The 24868-nt window shown below is 41.4% G+C and overlaps 1 pseudogene; it reads right to left on the bottom strand.

Annotated features, from left to right (window-relative positions):
• Positions 1-1537: 1537 nt before the first annotated feature.
• LOC142456039 (dnaJ homolog subfamily B member 11 pseudogene) overlaps positions 1538-24868 on the bottom strand; it is a 113495-nt pseudogene continuing 90164 nt past the window's right edge.

Genomic DNA, 24868 nt, shown 5'->3' with positions numbered 1-24868 from the left:
TTGGGTGCTGATTTTAGTTCTTTCCTTGTTCCATTAGCAAGGTTCAAAGGCTCACATAATAAAAATGCAAACACTCTCCCCTGACTTTTAAGATTCTTCATGAGCTAGCCATTCTGATCTTACTGTCTATGATTCTCGCCTTGCTCATCACAATCTCTCCAGCCCACTGGTCTTTCTCATCCTGGAATAACTTCGCTATTATATCGCTAGTACCTCACAGGGTAGGGTGAGCACCCCCCAAAAATATATATGTCTTATTAAACAAAAATATCAAATAGACATCCTTTGTTTCTTCACATATATCATGCAGGCAGATACATTCGGAAGACAATGTTTCCATCTCTCAAACTCTTCCTCAAAGAACCTTAATGTTGCCTGGCTATCAAAAGATATAGTGTCTGAGGTCTTAAAGGCTTAAAAATAAATAAGCAGCCATCTAGCTCAAAAGCAACAAAACCCACATGGAAGAAGCATACCAGTCTATGTGACCACATGGTGTCAAAGGGATCAGGTATCAGGCATCAAAGAACAAAAAATCATATCATTGTAAATGAGGGTGAGTGCAGAGTGGAGACTCAAAACCCATCTGTAGGCAACTGGACAGACCCTTACTGAAGGGTTGTGGGGAGGAGATGAGCCAGTCAGGGTGCAGGGTAGCAATGATGAACCATATAACTTTCCTCAAGTTCTTAAATGCTTCCTCCTCACCCCACTATCATGATCCCAATTCTACCTTAACCTCTGGTTAGACCAGAGGATGTACTTTGGTACTGATAGGAACTGGAAACACAGAAATCCAGGATAGATGATCCCTTCAGGACCAGTGGTGAGAGTGGTGATACCTGGAGGGTGGAGGGAAGGTGGAGTAGAAAGGGGGAACCAATTACAAGAATCTATGAATAACCTCCTCCCTGAGGGATGGACAACAGAGAAGGGGGGGAGGGGAGACATCAGACAGTATAAGATATGACAAAATAATAATAATTTATGAACTATGAAGGGCTCATGAGGGAGGGGGAAAATGAAGAGCTGATATTAAGGGCTCGAGTAGAAGGCAAATGTTTTGAGAATGATGATGGCAACAAATGTATAGATGTGCTTGACACAATGGATGGGTGGATGGATTGTGATAAGAATTGTGTAAGTCCCCAATATAATGATTAAAAAAAAAAAAAAAAAAGAATCCTGAGCTCTTCCATTTACAGCATGCCAAAGGGAAGTTTTGGCATTCTTGTGGGCTCAAAGCCATATTCCTTTTAAATGCTCATTGAGTTTGGGGAGCAAAAGGAAGTCTGAATGGGTAAGAGTGAGGTTTCCTAGTTAAATTCTCCGAAGACACCTTTTGCTGTCCCCAAAGAATGAACAGGTTTGTTGTGTGGGGGAAAAAATTCCTCTGCACACGTTTCTTGGCATTTTTCTATTTTCTTATAACCTATTCTTGCATCCTTTGAGAAAATCTATCAGTATTACTCATGTTGAGCACCCAGAAAAAGTTGTTATAGCATTCTTTTAAAACAACGTCCAATTGTATTGGCTCTTAATATTCGTCCAGTCTATTGTATATCTTCTGTACCAATCCTTGTTTAAGCAATTGCTTGATACCCTCTCTTGCTTCCTCTGGTAACTGCTCTTTTGGAAAATCCACATCAAAAGTGGTTATCCAAGAGCCTCTGATGCTGTCAAAGTTGGGGAGCCCTTCCCCTGGCCTGGTGATCTTATCATGAGTAAGATATACCTTGTGACCATCCAAGTGAGCAGTAACCATATCAAAGCCGACCAGAGACTCAACTAGGAAGATTGTCACGTTTGTGTATAAATCATCTCCTTGCCTTTCAAATACTGGGTGCTTGACAACTCGGATTTAGAACTGCGAGTCTCCCAGTTCCCCATCCACACGAGGCTCACCGCCTCCAATCATGGGTCCTCCACACCTCTCTCGCCAGCTCCAGTGTCGTTCTCCATTCACTAGTTTATCGTTCGGGCATTCATCACAGACCCACTCCTGGGCCATTTGGAAGTGTCCTGGGCCTAGCTGGGTGGTCCGTATCTCTTGATGACTGTTGTATCCCCTTTACCAGGTGCCTGTCTTACCATGTTTCTATGTCTAATGACTTCAACAAAATTGTTTGCATATGTTTCTTCCCAAATGACTTTTAGATCTCCACTTCATCTGAGAATGAAACATGACAGAAAAATTTCCAAAGAGGTGTGAAAAAGAAAAATGTCTCCCCGGGAGCTCAGATGGCCTTCTTGTGGTTCCTCCTCCCTACATGCATCGTACTGTTTCCTGTCTCACTGTGATAGAATGTCATAAGCAGCACCCAAGCGTCTCGGATTTCGCCTGAGCTCATGCATCAACAGGTGAAGGACTAGTTTCCAAGAGACGTTTAAATGTCCTTTGTAGAGGCACTTCAAGTCCTCCCACCCAAGAGCTTCCAGAAACCTCGCCCGGCTGTCCCGGCCCAGAATAGGTATAGCAGCAACAGGCAGAAGTTGCCCAGGTTCTGCGGGGCCAAGGTGACGCTGTCCCCGGCCCTATGTCAAGCTCTCCTCCCAGGCGCCCATGCCGCCTCACTGGCTGGCCAGCACCCACAACCATGTGAGACTGGTACATGCTGGGTCTGCCAGGACGCCTAGTGGTCCCTTCCTCAGCCAGGTCACCGCCTGGGACTCCGCTCAAGAGTTGCTGTAACACTGTGAGTTGGCCTCTTGGCCTTGAATTTAACTGGCCCAATAGAAGTTGCTGTTTTCCTCGGACGGCTCTCTGGATCATATTATTTTTTGTTCCATAAAATCATCTTTATTGGCTTCAATCGTGCTTACAGGCCTGACTTGAAAACCAGTTCTTTGAGCTGGCTGATATTTCTGCAATACTTTCGACACCCTTCCAGTCCTAAACTTACTGAGGCAAAAGTGTTTGCTTTAACATGAAAATGTAAAACCCTGTGAAGTCGCTACTTCAATAGCTATTACATCAATGACAATTCTACTCTTCTGCCATCAGTTTGTGACCTTCGGACACAGTCCCTTCATTCATGGGGGTTGACAAGCTTCTTTCTCTTGCCTCCTACTAGAAGTCACCTCAATCTTCTTTGAAAAGATTGATCCTTCTGAAATTTCATATGGGTAACAGTATTCTAAACATGTTGCAAACTTTCAGTGATTCAGAAAGTTTTCTGTGTTTTGTTAAAATTCCCATATTAGTCATTTCAAAATCATGCTACAAAAAGCACTCCTTTTTTCAAGGCGGCCAACCAGGACAAAGAAAAGTACACTCCGGAGAGAATGTGTCTGAGCCATCTACTAATCACAAGCAGTTCAGTGGTACTCACCCTCTGCAGTGAACCCACTGTCTATGCCTGTCTAGTTACAGTCTTTGTCACGCTCATCACATGCAACTAAGGTGTAGAGGACTCTCAGGAGGACATTGGTCAATGTCACCATGGCTGTGGGTATAAGGGGAACTATATCAAAGCAGGAAAACGAGAATCTCATGACCATCAAGAAAGAACTGACCAGCATATTGCATGTGAACTCCATGTGTGAAGTGACGGCAGTAGCAGAAGTAGCAGCAGCCACAGCAAAGGGGCCATACGACAGAGTTCAAGGCTTCCTTGCCCATGGATGGTAAAAAGCTGAGTGACATCAGGCAAGAGACTAGCTAGCAGAGTGGGGTCCCCTGTCAGCATTTAGTAGGACTGCAGGAGTTCTTGAACACTTGCCTTGGCACAGAAGAGGTCACAGAACTGTGCACCTGAGAGGCTGAGGACCTGAGAGACGTGTGCCTACCAGCTTGGCTGAGAAGCCTTGCACAAACTAAAGCATTGTTATCTTTATTGTTTTCTGATCTTGACTTGCTGTGACCTGTTAACCTTGTGAGCTCCATTGCACAACAATGTGAGTGGCCATCGCAATGGGTTATCTAACCCAGCAGGGAAATAGAGCATCACGGGAGGGATGGTTGGTGTCTGAATAGAGGAAGTGGGGAAATGGGGGCATGTTTGACCATGGGAATCATCGTTGGGCAGATGAGAATTTGGGTTCTTCTCCCTTATGTAGCTAGAGAAGGTCAGACGTGACCCCTGAGCCATTTCCTCACCCTCATATTTAAAACAAAAACAAACAAACAAAACACATTGCCATCATAAGGCTCCTGAGACTGTGAATCTTTACAGGAGCAGACAGATTCATCTTTCCCCTGCAGAGTGGCTGGTGGGTTTGAACCTCTGAACTTGAGGTCAGGAGTCCAGCATTTAACCCACCAGAGTTCCTCCCCTCAAATATTAAGTGATTAAGAGCTCATTTCAATAAATGAATGTGTGATTTTCCTCTTTTAGTATAGATTATTAAAATAATTTGCTGCATTCAAATGTAATTTACTTCTATAAAATGGTTTTGTATTTTCCTATTAAAAGGAAAATTTATACGCACTATCAGTAATTTTCTTGTCTTTCAAAGAGGAATACAGAGTCACAGCTCTTTGCTTCAAGCGATCCTCTTGAGGATTTAAATAATTAATTCAAAAGGCATGTTTTAGCTACTGCCTGTGTAAACATGTAATAAATATGTTCATGGTTACCTAGGAACATTAATAATGTCCTCGTGTTTATAGGCCAGCTCTATCTCACTGCCATTGAATGGAATCCAACTTATAGTGAGGCTACATAGGGTTACTGAGGTTGTAAATCTTCACAGAAGCAGAGAAACCACACTTTCTCCCACAACGTGGTTGACGGACTTAAACTGTCAATTTTGTGGTTAGTAGTCAAAGGCTTACCTAACAGTGCCACAGGGAGGGAGAGAAAAAGGTTGATTTTTGCTTCTATAAAGATATTCATGTTCATATTTATAATAAGCAAAAACAAGGGAAATATTTTTAAATGCTGTCAAAATTCTCTATGTACCTCTTTCTAGGGCATGACTGTTTAGGTATATATTACATACAAACATCTTAAAAATAATTAGTGATCCGCCCCCCCTCCATTTCAATTATGAAAAGAAAGGTCTATCACTCCTTATGGGAAAACTATTTGGGAGTGGCTCATAGAATTTATTATCAATTGTATTTTGAATCATTTCTCAGAAAAATTGCCTTTGAAGGAGAAAATTATTGTCTTAATTTGAATGGAATTTATTCAGGAAGGATGCACACAGAATTGCCAGATCTTGAGTTACACTAACTAAGCTCTCTTTGGGCTCCCGATAGTGTAGTATTAATCTGCCAGAACAGAACATCTCCCACTAGTGTACAAGCATTTTGAAGGTAAACTTAGCTTATAATATACTCTTAAAAGGGATTCTGGTCATATGAATTTTCTTATAGTGTCATGAAGAATAAAGTTAATCCATTGAACTGTATCTCAATTCTAAAACTGAAATGATTTCCCTGAAACTTAAAATTAAACCCATGGGACGTCCATTTCTGGGAAGATGGAGTAGACCTATCTTCTCAAACTCATGTTAACATGTTTACATAGAGTGCAAACATAAAAGGCCTTTGAAAGTTGGAGAGGAGACAACTGGCTAGGAACTTCAGGACCCAAAGAATTCCCCAGGATCCAACTAGTGAGTTCCCTGGCTTTTCCTTTGCCAAATATAGCCCTGACTTAGCTCTGTGGGATGGTAACCAAAGCTCTACTATTCACATAATCAGATTTCTGTGAGAAAGAGGACGCACACAATACTGCAAAAGATTACCAAAATATCTCTGCATCTGGAAAAATACATAAACATACTAAAAAGTTGGGGGAGGGGGAACACCAACAGGATATATATTCCAAAGAAATCTCCATGTGACACATCAGAGTAAAATGTTTAAATACTAAAAACAAAGAAAAATGTTGAAAGTCGCAAGAATACAGAAAGGAAACGAGAGAAGAAACAAATGAGAAAGTTCAAGAATTAAATAAGGGTGATCATGACAGAGGAATGTCATTGCTGCACATAGCAGAGCTAGCTTGATCGGTGTGGCATTGGCTATGCAAGCACATCCACCGTGTGGATTGTAACAAATCAGGGAAATTCCAGACTGCTTAATTGTGCTCATATGGAGCCTGTATATTGACCAATAGGCTCTCGTTCAACCAGAACAGGACATTGCAGGGTTTAAAAAGAGGCAGGGCCTGAATCAGAGTTGCAGGCTTTCACCATAGTCATTCCATCTGTATGCTGAGCAAATAATCCTGGAAACTGAACTATATAAAGAACATGGAGTAAGACTTATTAACAACTCGCTCACTGAAAGGTGGGGACTGTCTTGCTGAACACTTGAGACAAGGTGTGTACAGGCAGTCTCCCTTGACAGGTTACTTTACCCTGGTCCACCTCGCTTTTCCTGCTCTCTTGCCGCCTCGGCACTCTCCTGGCAGTCAGGCAAATTCACCCTCTCAGTTCCCTGGAGTGAATCCTTACTCGTTGTCCAAGATGAAAACAAATCTGACTGCTATCCAAAACTTGAACTCATTAACCTTTGATATTTACAGAGACAATAATAAATAAAAAGAAAAAATATCTGTGTGCTCTGAAATGACTATTTTTATAGAAATAACATTTTGGGCAGGAAAAAAATATGGTCCTTACCACATAGGTAACCTGAGGAAAGCATCCGAAGTTGCTGTGTGAGTATCAGGCAAGGGCCAGCAAGTATAGCTTCCTAAAACAAGATGATGTCGAGGAAGATGAGAAATTTGGGGATTTACAAACACAAGGATAACTTATCAAATTATATTTTGAATATATTATTTCCATCCCTTTTAGTTTTGTCATGCATAGCATTGAAAAGAATGGAATGCAAGGTGACATTTGAGTTTATTTAAATATTGTAAAATGGTGATTGCACTGCTTCTAAAATTAAAATAATTTTCATAGTATATAATTGACAAAAAATCAATTCTACAAATATTAGCATAAAATACATCTGGAATGATTAAATAAACCTGTGTGTGTGTGTGTGTGTTACTAACTTGAAAGAACACTAGATCATTTTGTCAAGCATACATTGTCCTCACTCTCTTATTGAAAGGAAGGATATAATCCATTTGTTTTTCATTCACTTTCATAGGAGGCGACGTAAAAGAGACTCAAATAAAGTATCCAAATGCTACAAGCCAGTTATTCCTGTTCCCATGTCTTTTTTCGGAACTAAAAAAAAAAGTCACACTGGAGTAGAGAGTTGTCAATTTCATATAATCAATCCTGATTTAAAAAATACTGTTGACATATCAAGAGATATTATAAAGTCTTACAAACCAATCCTCTGGCATGTAGCACAATTACAATTCGATCCCTTGGCTTTTCTGCCACCATTAATGACCCCTCTAATCATATCATAACAGTACATTTCAGACCATCAACTCTGCATTTGAGAATTCAAACCACTCACCTACTTCACAATAAAAATATTCATTTATAAAAAAACTAATGAACAATACAAATTAGGGAAAGCATTGAGAGAAACGGATAACATGTCTAATTGGGGATTAAAAGAAAAATCATTTTAAAATTATAAAATAACAGTAATATTTCTATATTCAGTACATTTAACTATGTCTTGGGAGACTTCAGATTTAGAAGGTCTACCTTTATGCCACTTTCTTCCATTTGTATAAAATAATTTGTATCTTTATCAGATGTAGGAAGGGAAGCGGTACCAGATGCCCCAAAGACAAACGAAGCACAAACCTAAACAACATAAAGCAAACCACCGAGCCCCGTTTGTCCTGAGTCGAAGACTTCAGCTGGCGCACACTGTTCTCCCTGACTTTCCAGATCAAGTTCTTTCTTGCTCATTAACTGCGGTAATTTCATTTGAAATGGTTTATGCCATGTCCCCTCAATAGATGTCTTTATTGCCTCTCCATTGTGGAGAAAAAGCAAAGGGAAAGGAAGACCGCTTCGCGGCACTGGAGCGGCACTGGAAGCCAGATGTCACAGCCTTTGCTCCCAGCGGCCAGGGTGCCCAGAGGCACAGTTGGCACATTGTCTGAGATGAGAGAAGAGACGCAAGGGGTGCCTCTAACCCAGCAAGCAGTGTGAGGTTTGCGGTCCCTGGGTCTGTGGTGTCCTTTAACTGGTCCCCTTAATACTAAATGCCACTCTTGGGTGCAGCCTACTGGTACTGACACTTCCTTTTGCATGCCACAGTTCAAAGGATCAAACTACGAAATCGTTCCAGAATGTGCCTTGTAACATTTTGCTACAATGAGGGCATTTACTGTGTTCCCAAATATTCTTGAGAACCAGTGGATCCACATTCTTGAGTGAGATGCAGCATTGCAGAGGGCTCGGGATATGCTGTGGTCCTTTGGATAAAAAGCTGTGTGCTGGGTGTACTTTGGAGTACAGTGAACTTACTTAAGGTCATTATTTTCTGGGAGGTTTATAAATTGGGAGTAGGCACGCTGTCTTTTCTTTGACAATATGTACAACAAAGAGAATATGGTCACACAAAACTGCTGAATATGAAGAATGCATGCAAAGACCTAGTCTTTTTAGATTTTTTTTTTTCCCATTAGAATGGTTTAAGGATAAGCACTGGTGATAACTACTGAGATTAAGTACCTTTGCATTTAGCAACTTGAGGGCAAGGATCATTTTCTTTTCTTTTTTGCTTTTTTTATTGATTTTTAGAGAGAACTTCTGGGGTTATCTTGGTATCCCAATCGCTTGGTTGAGAGACTTGCTATCTGTTGAGCGACAGCAAATGGTTGATGAAGTAATAAATAAAAAACAAATAGATGTAGATCTAGGCGTTGAATCCTTCCAGTTCTGGGCAACCCTATGTTGTTGTCAGTTGCTGTTGAGTCAGTTCTTGCTTGTAGTCACCATAGGTATGACAGACCAAAATACTATCCAGTCCTCCCATTACTTTGCTGGTCCAGCCCATTGGTACAGACACTGTGTCAACCCATCTTTCCAAGATTCTTCCTCTTTTGTTTTTTTGCCAACCCTCCACTGTACCAAGAATGTTGTCCGTTACCATGGATTGATCTCTCCTGATAACATGTCTAAAATATGTGAGAGGAAGTCTCACTTGCCTTGCCTCCATGGAGCATTCTGGCTCTACTTCTGCTAAGACAGATCTGTTTGGTCTTTTGGCAGTCATGGTACTTCCAATATTCTTTGTCAAAATCATAGTTTAAATGCATCAATTCTTCAACTTTTTTTCTTCAGTGTGCAATTTTCACATACATATGAAGCAATTGAAAATACCATAGCTTGTGTCAGGCACACCTTAGTTTTCAAAATAGCATTTTTCTTAAATACTTTAATCATGGGCTAAATTAATGACACTATCAACAGAAGGACCTTATGCTCCAGAGAGATGCTTGATTATGTTCTCTAACATAAAATAACAAAGACATCTCTAAGGTGAACCAGAGGTATCTGTAAAACATAGATATAGGAATGGATATGGGACTCGCAAATCATTAATCTTAGCTCCAATTTAAGAACAATTAGTTCTTATGACATGGCCCTGATGTATACATCAAGCCCTCATGAAGGAAACATGGAAGCTGTAGATGCTACAGCAAGGTGTGATGAAGAAACTAGATGGTGCCCGGCTACCAGAAATAATAGCATCTTGGGTCTTATAGGCTTGTTTTCAAACAAACAGCATCAAACTGAGATATCAACTAAGCCCACATCGAAGAAGTACATGAGGTTGTGTGATCCAAAGATTGCAAATAATATAATCCGACTCTGAAGTGAGTAATGGTATCAGAGTTTAAATTGTGAGATTCTGATTTCGAGAAGGACCACAGTGGAAGTCCAAATTATAATGATAAGATCTACACATAGAAATAAGCCTCTGGTGATTTACCCCTGACTATAATCGAGGGAAGAGAACAGTGAGGTTATTCAGAGTATTAACAAGACATTTATAGCACATTAAATTAAACAATTTGACTTGAATGTTTAAAACATTATCATTGTTACCCCCTTTGACACATTTTGAATTTGCTCTAGTATGTAATATTTTCTGTTTCTTTCAAATTGTGTTTTATCTCTGTTGTATTTTGTTTTTATTGGTTTTGTATACTGTTATTGTTGTGGTTGTATTTGTGTTTCTCTGTTATCTATTTTTCTATGTTTTTCAGTATGTAAAACCCAGGATGGAGGGAAGTTTGGGGGATAGTGAGGAGCTAATAACAAAAGAGTATTGGAAGGATGAAAGTGTTTTAAAATTGTGTTAGTAACTTTACAATACTTCTTGATATGACTTAAATATCAAATTGTTTGATGTATGGATTATGTCCTAATAAAACAATAATAAACAGCTGTTATATAATTAAATTATAACAACCTACTTGAATAAAGAGATCGTGGCACCCTAGCAGACTTGACGGGGAAACACTCATAAAGGTCAATGGACAGACCCTTAAACACCTTCCTTTTCGTTGGTTTTTATTGTTGCTGTTGTTCTGTTTTCTGTTGTTGTTTAGTTTGGGGCTTATTATTGTTTCTGCTTGTCTATCTAGTAAGTTAGGCTGGATAAACAATTGGAGAAAAAAACAATGGTTCCAGGGGAACATGGACCTAGAGCTTCAACCTCCCCATGAGAGACACCCAAGGAGGGGGCCAACATACTCAGGGAGAAGGGAACAACAAGTGATCTAAAATCAATGGCGAGAAAAGTGTAGGATACCTGATGGGGCTTGATCAAGGGCAATGTAGCCAAGAGGAATTACCAAAACCCAAATGAAGGTTGAACATGATAGTGGGCAAGAGAAAAGTAAAAGGAAATAGAGGAAGGAATTTGGAGGCAAAGGACATTTATAGAGGTCTAAATACAGGCATGTGCATATGTAAATATATTGATATATAATGATAGGGAAATAGATCTCTATACATGTATTATATGTTAAGTATTAAGGTAGCAGATGAACATTGGGCCTCTACTCAAGTCCTCCCTCAATGCAAGAACACTTTGTTCTAATAACCCGGCATTCTATGATGCTCACCTTCCAGACATGATCACTGAAGACAAAATTGGTGCAAGAACAAATGTGGTGAAGAAAGCTGATGGTACCTGGCTATCAAAAGATATAGCATCTGGGGTCTTAAAGGCTTGAAGATGAGCAAGCAGCCATCTAGCTGAGAAACAACAAAACCCGCATGGAAGAAGCACACAAGCTCAGGTATCAGGCATCAAAGACTCAGAGCAAAAAATTATATTGATATAAATGAGGGGGATGGTGAAGTGGAGACCCAAAGCTTATCTATAAACAACTGGACATACTCTCACAGAGAAGTAATAATGGAGGGAAGAGCCCAATCAGGTGTAGTATAGCACCAATAAAACATACAACATTCCTCTAGTTCTTTGATGTTTCCTCCCTGCCTCCTCCTTCCTCCAATATCAGGACCCCAATTCTACCTTTCAAATCCAGCTAGACCAGAGCACGTACATGGGTACAAATAAGAGTTGGAAACACAGGGAATCCAGGACAGATAAACCCCTCAGGACCAATAATGGATGTTGTGATAACAGGAGGGTAAGGGGAGGGGAGGGGGAGAAAGGGGGAACCAATCACAACAATCAACATACAACCCCCTCCCAGGGAGACAAACAACAGAAAAGTGGGTGAAAGGAGACAGTGGTCAGTGAAGACATGAAAAAGGGTTCATGAGGGACGGAGACAGGAGGGAGGAAATGAGCTGATAAGACGGGCTCAAGTAGAAGGAGAATGCTTTGAAAACGATAATGGCAACATATGTACAGAATATGTACAGAATATGTACATATGTCAAATGCCTGATACAATGGATGGAGGTATGGATTGTGGTAACAGCTGTGAGTCCCCAATTAAATGATTAAAAATAAAGAAGGAAAACAATAAAGAAATTTATCAATTCATAATTATATTACTAAAAAGAAAAAAGATACCCTGATTTTGTTAGGCACACCTTAGTCCTCAAATCTGCATCCTTGCTCTTTAAATATTCTAAAGAGGTCTTGTGCCGAAGATTTACACAATGTGTGGTGGTTACATAATCTGTTCTCCTTTTTAAAGTGAAGGGGTGGAGTTTAGCCTGTCAATCAGGTTGCAACTTGATGACTTCATTTGGAGGCACTAAGGAGATAAATAGCTCACTGGACGTGGGACACTGGCTCACTCCCTGTGAGACATTCCTGTTGACAAGCCACATTGAGCTATGCTAATGGCAGCCAGAGCCTTGAAGCTGGAGGAGCCACGTGTAGACCCACACCAGCACCGAAATGCTTCCACTGCCACTGGATCCACAAGACTTTCCACCCACGGGCCTGTGAACTTCCTGCACTCGACATTATTGCATGTGCTGCATGAGTTTGAAGAGGAATTTACAGAGTGGTACTGGACATATGGGCTAATATCAGACGTATGGACTTGATCTGGACTGGGCTGGGATGTTTTATTAACATACAGTAACTGGTTAGATGAAGCTCTTTCCTATAGACACATGAGTTTTCCTGGATTTGTTTCTCTAGTCTACCCGGATGTGTTAATCTGAGTATATTAGAGAAACCAATCCACAGAAACTCATGAATAAGAGAGAGTTTTATATAAAGGTTAGGTGCACAAGAAAACACCCTAGCCCATTGCTGCCCAAGCTCACAAGTCTAACATTAACCCATTTCCCCATATGTCGACACCAATCCTCAAAGTCCGCCTCCATCTTACAAAACAGATGCAATGATGCCGACTGCAGGAGGAAAGCTGAATCAGTGAACATGCAAGCATCTCAGGGCTGGCAGGGGTTTTCACATGGCTACTCCAGCACCCAGGGTTGCATTGGGATAGGTCTGTGTGGCTTCTTCTCAGGGATGTCTTGCAGGAAGTGAGCCTTGCCAGCTGAAGCAGGCAACTGGCAAAGGCAGCTGCACCCTAGTCTGACCATCAGAAAACAAGAGACCAGAAAACTTGAAAGGCGAGGCTCACTGAGTCATTTATCTCTCCACCCTTCAATTTACCTCACACGTGTTTATTGGCCAGGTTGGCACAACACCAGACTAACACATAATACAATGTATCTTTTGATCTCTTGACTGCTGCTTCCATAAGCATTGATTGGGGATCCAAGTAAGACAAAATCCTTGACAACTTCAACCTTTTCTCCATTTATCATGTTACCTGTTTATGCACTTGTAAGGATGTTTGTCTTCCTTATTATTGAGTTGTAATCAACACTGAGGACTATAATCTTTGAACTTCATCAGTATGTGCTCAAATTCCTCCTCACTTTCAGCAAACAAGATTGCATCTGTGTACCACAGTTTGTTAATAAACATTCTTGATGTCACATTCTTCTTTCTACAATCCAGTTTCTCTGATGATTTTCTTAGCATATAGATGAAAAAGAATGGTGAGAGGATACAACCCTGATGTACACCTTTCCTGATCCTAAGCCATGCAGTGTTCCCTTCTGCTTGCACAGCTCCCTCTTGGTCCTGTACAAGTTCTGAATGAGCACAATTAAGGGCTCTGGAATTCCCGTTTTTCTCGAGATTATCCACCGTTTATTATGGTCCACATAGTCAAATGCCATGATGCAGTCAATTAAACACAAATAAACATCTTTCTGGTATTCTCTGCTTTGAGCCAAGATCCATCTGAAATCAGTAATGCTATCCCTTGTTCCACATCCTCTTTTGAATCCAGCCCAAACTTCTGGCAGTTCCCTGTCAATGTCCTGCTACAATTGTTGTTGGATGGTCTTAAGCAGACATTTACTTGAGTGTGATATAAATGATAACATTCTATAGTTTGAGCATTCAGTTGGGTTAGCTTTCTTAGGAATGGGCTCAAATATGGATATGTTCCAGTCAGTTGGCCAAGTAACTGTCTTCCAAATTTCCTCACATAGATGAGTACTTCTAGTGCTTCCTCAGCTTGTGGAAGCATTGCAATGGGTAGAATATCAATTCCTGGAGCCTTGGTTTTAGCTAATGCCTTCAGTGCAGTTTGAACTTCTTCCTTCAGTACCATTGGTTCTTGTTCATATACTACCTCCTGAACTTGTGGACTGTGGACTAGTTCTTTTGGGCATTGTGTTAGTCTGGGTAGACGAGAGAACCAAATTCATAGACACTCATACGTGTATAGGAAAGAGCTTTTTATAATGAGTTATTGTATATTAATAAAACACCCCAGCCCAGTTTAGATCAAGTCCATAAGTCTGATATTAGCCCATATGTCCAGTACCAGTCTATAAATTCCTCTTCAGACTCATTCAATACAAGAAATAGTACCAAGTGCAGGAAGATCACAGGTCAGTTGATGGAAAGACTTGTGGATCTTGTGACAGTGGAAGCATCTCAGTGCTGGCAGGGGTCGCCACGTGGCTCCTTTAGCTGCTGGACTCTAGCGTAGCTCCATGTGTCTTATCCACAGGAATGTCTCACAGGGAGTGAGTGTGTGTTCTGTTTCCAGCGAGCTATTTATCTCCATAGCACCTCCAAATGAGTCATCAAGCTGCAACCTGATTGGCAGGGTAAACTCCACCCCTTCACTCTTCAGTCTCAGATTGACCACAGATTATGTAACTACCGCAGGCATAGTAACTGTGTATTCATTCTATCTTCTCTTGATAATTCCTGCACCAGTCAGTATTCTGTCTGTAGAATTATTTTAAACTGCAATTAGATACTTGAATTTTTTTCTTGAGCTCCTTAAATTTCAGATATGCTGAGCATATTCTTCCCTTTTAGTTTTCCAATTCAAAGTCTTTGCACATTCTTTTATAATATTTTGGCTTTGTGTTCTCAATGCGCCCTTTAAAATTTTCCCTGTAGCTCCCTGACTTCATCTTTTCTTCCATTTGCTTCAGGTCCTCTATGATTCGGAGCAAGTTTCAGAGTCTCTTCTGACATCCCCTTTGGTCTTTTCTTTCTTTCCTGTCTTTTAAATGACCTTTTGTTTTCAATATGGAAATATTGAGAAAATTATAGTAAATACAATGGAATCTCATGCAATTATTAAAATAACATGGTGACTCTACAGAAACATGGGAACTATAGAAGTGTTGGAAATTCTTTAATATAAAATATTAATAGAGAAAAATATTCAAAAGTGAACATGATTGCTAAAATGATGGATCATCTTTTATCCTCCAAATTATTAAATGTTAGAAATTTCTGTCCTCTAGTACTCTCTTTGCATATACATGACCGATAGGGATTACATTTTAATATTTAATATAAAATATCCAAGTGAAATTACAATGTTAAGTTTCACTATTTATAAAACTACTGCTAACTTACACTGAACTTAAAGCTCAAACTCACTGCCATCAAGGAGACTCTGACTCACAGTGACTCTATGAGACAGGATAGAAATGCCCGCTCCTGTGAGTAAGCAACTAAGTCTGTAAATCTTTAGGAGAGTAGAATGCCTCATCTTTCACCAGTGGAGCATTTTTTGGTGGTTTCAAACCACTGGCCTTATGGTTCACAGCCCAATGTGATCATTAAACACTGAATTCCTTTTTTTCTCATGTGTAATGAAATCAGTGAGTTAGCATAGCACTCAGCATTCCTGGTGCAGGCAATTAAAATAATGTTACTGAAATGCACAGTGCCCTTTGTTCTAACGACCTTTCCTCTTGGGCAGGAGGCCCAGCCCACTTGAGTTGCAATGACCATATCTGATGGAGATGACATGGAAATATGAGCCCTCTCTCCAGTTCAATTTTTCCCACTCTAAATTTCAGCCTAATTGACCATTGTCCTACCGTGAAACACCTACATGGTGAGAATGAACAACTTTGACAGCTATAGCACATTGGCAGTTAGCTTATCTCTCCAAGTCTTAGTGTTCTCGTCTATTTCTGAAACTAATAATACCCATTTTACATGATGAAGGGTTGATATGGATGAAAGGTGTGACAATTGAGGGGAAATGCACAAACTGTCCACTGAATAACGAGCACAATGATTCACATGAGCCTTCTACGCTAGAAGTCCAGATAAATTGTTGCTCAATAGTTCTCGCTACTTTCCAGCTAATGACCCTTTGGAAATCATGCAAAGACGAGCAAGGACATGAATCTATAAGGTGTCATACAATTCTAAAAGTTTTATCAATGTTTTTTTTATAAAAGCTAATTAAAAACAAACAAACCGTCTTTTACACAAAGTCAGGGCTGACTGACACCACAGATCACCTAATAGGATACCTTAGGGCAGTGCGGAATCCCTCATAAGGAACGGTGCAAGCGCACTGTAAAAGAATAAGGATGAAAGGAAGAAACAATCAGGAGGAAAAAGAGAGACAGACATGAATAAAGAAAAAGATGTGTAAGCTAGGTTTGTGCATATAGAATATGTAAGAAATACGGACCCATCTGTAGTCATTTTCCTTAACCTGCATTGATACACTTATTGGATGTGAATTTAAGTAATGTTCACAATGGTCAAATAGTTCATATCATGGCCTTAGAAAAATTTTATAACACAGTGTACACTAATCCTAAGTATAATCAAGGTGTCAAAGCCAAATTGACCTTCCAGATGTTGAGGGTGAATAACTTGAAGGCAGGCCTTCCCAGCCCCACAGCCAGCACATTCCACTTATGTGGGCTAGCCCTTCTGCTTGGCTTCTCCTCTTTAGAATTAAGAGACCATGGTTTGGAGGCTTCTTTAAACCGCATTTACAAAGTAGCTTAATTGTTTTCTGCTTTCCCAGCTCAGGTAACAGGTTTTAAATTAGAAAAAAAAAAAAGGCTCCTAAAAAGCAGAGCACAGTGTCAGAGCCAGATGAGCATTTCCGCTGGGTCTCATCTACTGCTCTCTTCAGCGTGCTGCTCTTGTCTCAGGGAAAGATTGTGGGCACAGCAGCTATTTTCCCGGCTCTCCTTTCCCTGCTGCAGTCACCCAAAGGGAAGGGCTCCACTGTAACTTTAGGTCTCCGGTCTGCAAATCCTCCACAGCTCCCTCTGACTCTCACAGACCTTGTTCTGGTCTCAGCAAAAGGGGAATTCTCTACTACAGAATTTCCACCCTGGTGGCATAGCGGTTACCTAACCACAGTGGGCTGTTAACCGCAGTCAGCAGTTCGAACCACCAGTAGCTCCCTGGGAGAAAAATGAAGGTCTCTACTCTGTAAAGACTTACAATCTCAGACCCCCAAAGGGCACCATGAGTTGGAATGGATTGGATCATTGTGATCTTAGGTTCTTTATATTGCAACAGTGTGGCTCTCTATCCGGGCCTAGTTTGCCTCCCATGATGAACACAGTAGGGCCTGGCGATATTTTGGTTGCCGTAAGGGGAAGAGGAACAGATTAGTGTCTTTTAGAGTATACAGGTTAGGGATATTGCTGAAAATCCTACAACAAAGAGAACAGGCTCCAAAATAATAAATTAATAATTATTCGGCCAAGAATGTCCAAAGTATCCAGGCGAAGGAAACCCTGCTATAAACCCAATGCTAGAAGATGGAGATTCGAATGGACCGCACCCATACCACCATTGCATTTACCTGTGTATCTTAGTCCTCGGTTACAGTCTCAGCTCTTAGGAACCTAGAAATGACTTCGATGGGGAGTCTGACTATTTCATCTGACGGTCTTGTTAAAATGTAGATTCTGGGTTCTTTCTATTTGGTGTTGAAATGCAAATTTTCAGCAGGGCATCAGAGAAGAATGATCTGGACTGAAGTCCTGACAGAAACAACACCGAATTCTTTTAGCATCCTCATAGACTCCAGGGACCAGAAAGGACAATGCCTGATGAAGCACCTGGAAATCCCAGATGTACCATTTAAAGTACATTGACATTGAATTTGTCAAGGTGCTTAACTTCCCTGAGCTTGAACTCTACAGTAGTAAAGCAAGAAGAAAGAACTTGTAAGTGTGGTGTTTGGATTGAACATGAAGTTTTTGTGCAAACTACCATGCCTGAGGGCCAAGGCAAACCAAACAAATTTACAATGGCAGGGAGTTATCTGGGGAGTTTATGAAATCCATATTCCCAGGCCCTATCTTCAAAATTTCTGTTTGGCTCTGCCAGGAGCATTTACCTAGAGGCTGCTTGCTTTAAAAGATCCAGGTGTTTGTAGTCTATACAGCATATAAACCACATGCTGAGAAACACCAGCCTGGCCTGCCTGAAGCATCGAAAGTGCAGCCCCAGAGAAAGCAGGAGGTCAGCCAAAAAGAGGGACAACCTTGCCAAGACAGACCGACGCATTGCTTTCAATTATAGACTCAAGTATAGCAATTGTGAGGAGGGGGCAGGCCTGGACAGTGTTTCATTCTGACAGTGGCTCATTGTGAGGCGGAAGCTATTCCACAGCTTATGATGATAACATCTGCTTTGTCAGCCACCCTCCACCTCCCAGCGCCCCAATCAAGTCAGCACCCTCCAGCGGCTGGTACTACCCACTTTGAGAAACTGCTCGAGACTGATCTTCAATCACAGCCCTGCTCCTGGACTCTGAACATCAGGGTGCTCAGGTGTAAAATGGGGATGAAAACAACTGCTTCTTCTACTAGCCCATCCTCTCAATGATCTATTCTCCACAGAGTGGTGCCAGGGATGAACACCCACCCGGAGATGCACAGGGGAAAGGCCTGGCAATCTACATCTGGAAAAAAAATAATAAAATCAGCCTGTGGAGCACAATCAACCTCTGACCAAAAAAAGTTGATTCAATGGCAGCTGCTATGAGCTGGCCATTCTAGGAGTAGCCCCTTTGCACGTGACGGAATTCTGGTTAATTGTCCATTATCCTCTTCCTGTTTATTAATGTAACTCCACTTGGGGGTGGGGAGTTGGCGGAAGCAATCTACCCAGCTAAAAGAATATGAGCTTTTCTTCTGTGTGCCGATCGGTGAGATCGACAATAACGTCAAGGGCTTTTAGGAGAGTAATGCTTCCACTTTCTCCTTGTCCCGTTTTCATTGTCATGCTCCTCTTGCCCTCCCCTCCTCCTATTATTATTATTGCATCTAATTGGAATGTGTCTGTGAGGTTGGAGGTAAAGAGTCCACATGTATCCATGAAGGTGAAATACTTGCTAAGGATGGTGTAGTAGGCACCCTGGGACCTTTGTGGAGACCAGACAATAGCTAAGCCTGGCCACCACCAAACTGGATGCTGCCTGGCAGTAAGACCCTTGTGTGGTTTCATCCACTGTGATGAGGGTTTTGCGTTACATGGAAGGAAGCATAATCCCTAGCCAAAGAATTCCCTGGGATGAACTGGAATAACATTAGCAAGGTCAAGCCTTAATAGGCTAAACCTTTTGCTTTTAAAACTGCTTATTACTTGGGTCTTTCTAACACAATCTGTTTTGTGAAATACTCTGCGCTAATTGAAGCCGATAGGACGATCTCTTAATCTGCTGCCTGCCCTTACAGCTTTGTTGCACTTCCCTTTGATTTTTCCCTAGACTTGTTTACCCTCCTGCCTCTGATGTCATTCTTCAGTCAGACCAAAATGGATCCATGCTCCATATAGGCGCTCACCTGTCCTTAGAGCCAGAAAGGGGGCTTGGGGGCGACTAATAAGGAGCCCAAAGTGCAAAATGTAAGGAGGCCCTAGCTTCTGGGATCGTGCAAGTGAAGGGTTGGTATGTTAGACTAAGTACCTTCTTCCATGTTTCACCTCGCTGACCTCATTCTGGGGCTAACCCTGCTCAACATAGATCAGTTCACCCCCATCACCCCGCCACGTGCTCACTGTCTGTGAGAAAGTGTCTGATCTATCTTCAATATGGATGCTTTCAAAATTGCAAAGTGACTGCTCTCGCTTAATGAAATTCTTATCATGGATACCCAAACCAAAGTCTAAATCGATACTTTAAAAATGATTTCTCATTTAATAGACTACCAGAAAGCATCCCACATAGTAAATGTAATATTTCATGGATTTTTTCATTCAGTTATGCATATAAACATTTATGTGTATAGTACTAAGTTGTAACACAAAAGTATTTTCAATTGTAGGTGTGATTTAATTTTTCTTTTTAAAAATTCAAATCTTTTCTTTTTGAACCAGGTTTCTCACTTCTAGCTATCTTAAAGCTATCTATTAAGTTTCTCTTAAAAATTTCCATCATACAAGCTGCATAAAAAGATAATTAATTTCCTTATCAGCTCAAGGCCAATTGTTACAAAACAGAAGTTAGACATGCCTCCACTCTCCATCTTTCTTTCCTCTATTCTGACACCAAACATTCCTCCAACGGCATTCTACTTCCATGCTTTGTTCAATAATCCACTGCAATAATCACACATAACTCTCAGGCAATCGTCACAATTAGGAGGTTCATTAACAGGGTACCACAAACCAGGATCAGAAAGCAGGACCATTACAGGCACTGCTCCACAGCCACACATCTCCTTACTAAGAAACCACATACTTCTCTGCTCCTGAACCTCTCCGCCACATGATCCCTTGACCTCTACCTTGTTCCACGGACCAGAAAACCTGCCTGTGGCTCTCCCCGCAGCCAGATGTCCTGGTCTCAACACAATGCTACAGCATCTCTGGTTTGGTACCACTGATCTCACTGTGGCATGGTGTGGCAGTTACGTAATCTCTTGTCAACGTGAGCGAAAGGGTGGGGTGTAACCTATTAATCAGGTCATAGCAAAAGATGACTCGGTGTGGGCATGACCTCCTCCTGTGGATTCTGGGGACTCTTACCTTCCTCTCTGGAGGTAGGACACACATGCTCTCTCCTTCACCTTCCTGTTGACAAGCCATATAGAGTCACGCTGATGGCAGCCAGAGCCCTGGAGATGCGTCCACCACCACTGGATCCATAAGACTTTCTACCCATTGGCCGTGATCTTCCTGCATTCAGCATCATTGCATGTGGTGTGTGAGTCTGAAGAGGAATTTATAGACTGGTATCAGACATATGGGCTAATATCGAACTTAAAGACTTGATCTGGACTGGGCTGGATGTTTTCTTACACTTACTTTTTTATATAAAACTCTCTCTTGGGTAGGGGAGAAAATGGCAACCAGCTAGGACTCATCCTTCCGGAGTTCCTGCTGCCAGACCAGAAAATTGGGAGGTAAGGTGAAGGAAACGGGGAGGTAGAGGCCTGAAATTAGAACTAGGGTACCAGGGTTTCTCCTTAGCCCATTTTTGTGTGGGATTTCCACTCACAAAGCAAAACAAGTCCAGCCTACCCTCCGGGGGAGTGCTGTACACCACACAAGGCAGCTGGAACAAACACCTACAATGTGCTGCACTGCTGAAGAAACCTCCAGCAGACCTCTAAGGCGATCTCATCAACTAGGGAAATTCTGCCCAGCACCACTGGGTCCTCGCATTAAATGGACACACCAACCTACCATTTGGGGGCAGGGCCTAAACCCCTCTGGCCCCACATCCAAGCAATCCGGGATCAGCTCTCTCTTTATTCTTTATTTCCTCCTTCTCTCTCTCCTCCCTCTTTACCATCACAACCAATCCTCGTGAACTCAGTTGGTTTTATTTCCTTCTTTCTGTTTATTCTCTTTTTCTTCCTTTCCTCTTTCTGTCTTTGTTCCCTTCACTTCTCTCTCTGCTTGTATGATTCTCTCTGCTCCCTCTCATTCCTTTCAAATGCCACTGCTGGTTCCCAGACCCCTACACTCGGCCTGGGGCAAATCTGTGCTCCCAGTGGGCAGCCTGACCCCTAAGACAGTGCTGCACACAGGACGAGTCAGTGCTACACACAGCACAGCACGGGGTCAGCTATTTCTTTAACTATTTTTAAAATTCCCTCTCCTCCTCCTTCCTTTTCTCTTCTCTTCTTTTTCTTTCATTGCGCTCTTCTTACACGTTTTCTTCTTTTCTCCTCTCCTTCAAGCTCTTCTCTATTTTCTACCACAGCCTCAACGGATTTAGTTCTCCTTTTTAGTTGTTTTCATTTCCTTCTTTTTTCTTGTTACTGTTTTCACCTTTGCTTAATCTGTGCATTTTAGTTGTGCATGGGTGAGTGGGTGTCAGTTTGCTTGATATTATTGCCCCAATCTGTTTCTTCCTCTTTTTCTTTTTCCTCTCCTTTCACTCTCTTTCCTGCCACGAGACACTAGTGGCCTCCAGGCCACTCTCCTCTGCCTAGGGCAACTCTGAAGGCCCAACTGGGGGAGATCCCACCCGCATTTTTGGCATGGAAAGCAGCTTGGGAATTCACGCTGCTCCTCTCCCACACACCAAGCATCAGGGGATTCTCCCCTAAAATAGTGGGGGCATCACCAGACTAAATCCTGATGCCCTACAAGTGACTAGGGGAAACGCCTGACCACCACTTGTGGGCTGCGAGAACATCCACCCAAACTCCAAGGTGATCTCTCTGCCTACGGTAATTCCCCTGCCAGCTACAGACCTCTACACCAAGAAGGTATATCCCAACACCCTCCTCAACACTACAGTTGCAGAGAAAAATACCACAAGCCAGACGAGGTGCTCCAAGAACTGTGAAGCCTACTGAGGGATAGGCCAGGGAAGCGACAGACTCATGGGCCCACAACAAATCCGACCAGTGTCACATGAGAGGTATATACAACACACATTCCAAGTAACAGAATTCTGGATGGCTAGGATAAGAGTGAAACCACAGGAAGATATAGCGATAGCCTGACCCCTCAGAATAGTTATGGGCAGAAAGTTTATAGAAGGACTCATACAAATCCCCCAAGAGAGAGCCCAGGGATCTTCGACTCAGGAAGATGGCTCCAGGGTCCTCTAAAACAACACATAAACAGAGACCAGTTCCAACAGCTTCAATGAAAAAGCAGGAAAAACAGAAAACAATAATGGAAGAAATCATGAACTTAACGATGTGCATAGAAGAAGCAGATATTGACCTGCCACAAAAAGAAATTTTCAAAATGCTGCTTAAAGTCATAAAGGATATGAGGGAAGCAATTCAGAAAAGAGACGAAATGATAGAGGGGATAAAGGCAATGCACCAAAGGGAAATACAAGAGTTAAAGGATAAAATAAAAGAATCCAGTGACAAATTGACAGAACATGTTAATAGACTTGAGGAGGGAGAGAATAACACCAGTGACCTAGAGGACAACCAAGCAGACCTCAGCAAATGGGAAAAGCAATCAAATATGACAATTAAAGAAGCTGAAGAAAACTTGACAGCCATGTTTGATGCTATGAAAAGAAACAATATTAGAATAATTGAACTACCAGAACAAGACACAACAAAGAAGTCAACAGCAACAATAGCAAGGGAATTCTTAGAGAAGAACTTCCCCAGCTTAATAAATGAAAATCAAGCAACCATACAAGAGGCTGAAAGAACACCAGCGAGAATGAATTCCAAGAAGAAGTCACCAAGACACAAAATTGTCAAAATATCCAACTATTAGGAAGAGGAGAAGATCATAAAAGCAGCTAGGGAAAAGCAAACAGTCACGTATAAAGGTACCCCAATAAGAGTATGTTCAGATCTGTCAGCGGAAACGATAAAGAGGAAGAAATTGAGTAACATATATTCCAAAAATTGAAGGAAAACAACGCAAATCCAAGAATACTTTGCCCAGCCAAATTATCTATTAAGATAGATGGAGAAGTAAGAGTCTTCCCAGACAGGGACAACCTCAAGGAATTCATACAAAGGAATCCAGCCCTACAAAAGATCCTTGCCAATCCAGTATGGGCAGAAGATCAACACTCACCAAGGGCAAATAAGAGACCTTCACATAGAACAACTCCACCCATAGGGTGACAAAGAAGAAACATCCCCCAGGATAGCATCAGCTCAATAGTGGAAAGAAGGCAAACATACACTCACACAAAACAAGTGGATAAGACAGGTAGATAGAAAAATATCCATCACAAAAGGTACAATATGACATCACATCACAGAGTCCACAGATAGATATAATAATACTGAATATCAATGGCCTGGCCTGAACTCAGCCATTAAAAGGCAGAGGCTAACAGACTGGCTCAGGAAACATAACACATCGATCTGCTGCTTCCAGGAGACTCATCTCAAGCTTATGGACAAAAACAGGTTGAGAATTAAAGGCTGGAGAAAAATATACCAAGAAAACGGTAATGCAAAAAAACAGGGGTAGAGATCTTAATATCTGGCCAAATTGACCTCAAGATACAGGTCATAACAAGAGACAAGGAGGGGCACTATATAATGCTCAAGGGGACAATATACCAAGAACCAATGAGCATAATAAACATATATGCACCTAAAGAGAGACCTGCGAAATTCGTAAATCAAACACTCCAAAAGATGAAAAAAGAGATCACAGGATCAACAATTATAGTTGGTGACTTTAATATATCACCCTCTGATAAAGACAGATCATTGGGAAAGAAACTCAACAAGGAGGCTATAAATCGAAATAGCACAATTGGACAACTTGACTTAATAGATAGTTTCAGAGCTTTCCACACACATGCAAAAAAATGCACATTCTTTTCAAGTCCACGTGGCACATATTCAAAAAGAGACCCCATGCTGGGACACAAGTCGAACTTGAGTAAATTGAAGCACATAGAGCTTATCCAGATATCTCTCTCCAATCATTGTGCCATAAAGCTGGAAATTAACAGAAGGGCAGTGAAGGAAACAAGGGTCAACAATTGGAGGATGAACAATTTCCTATTGCAAAAGGAGTGGGTATTTCCCCAGATCAGAGATGAAATCAGGAAGTTTCTAGAAACCAATGAGAATCAAAATATGACATACCAAAACCTGCGGAATACAGCAAAGGCATTTATCAGAGGAAGGCTGATAGCAATAAATGCACACATTAAAAAAGAAGAGAGACTCATGGATGATATGCTGACACAAAACTTACACCAATTAGAGCAGAGTCAACAGAACAACCCTACTAATAGCAAAAGGATAAATATAATAAAAACCAGAGCAGAGATACCAGGAGAGGGAAAACAAGAAA

This window comes from Tenrec ecaudatus, chromosome 9 (genome assembly GCF_050624435.1).
Source record: "Tenrec ecaudatus isolate mTenEca1 chromosome 9, mTenEca1.hap1, whole genome shotgun sequence".
NCBI lineage: Eukaryota > Metazoa > Chordata > Mammalia > Afrosoricida > Tenrecidae > Tenrec > Tenrec ecaudatus.
Note: the sequence above shows the minus strand (reverse complement) of the source record. Positions and strands in the feature narration are given on the sequence as shown.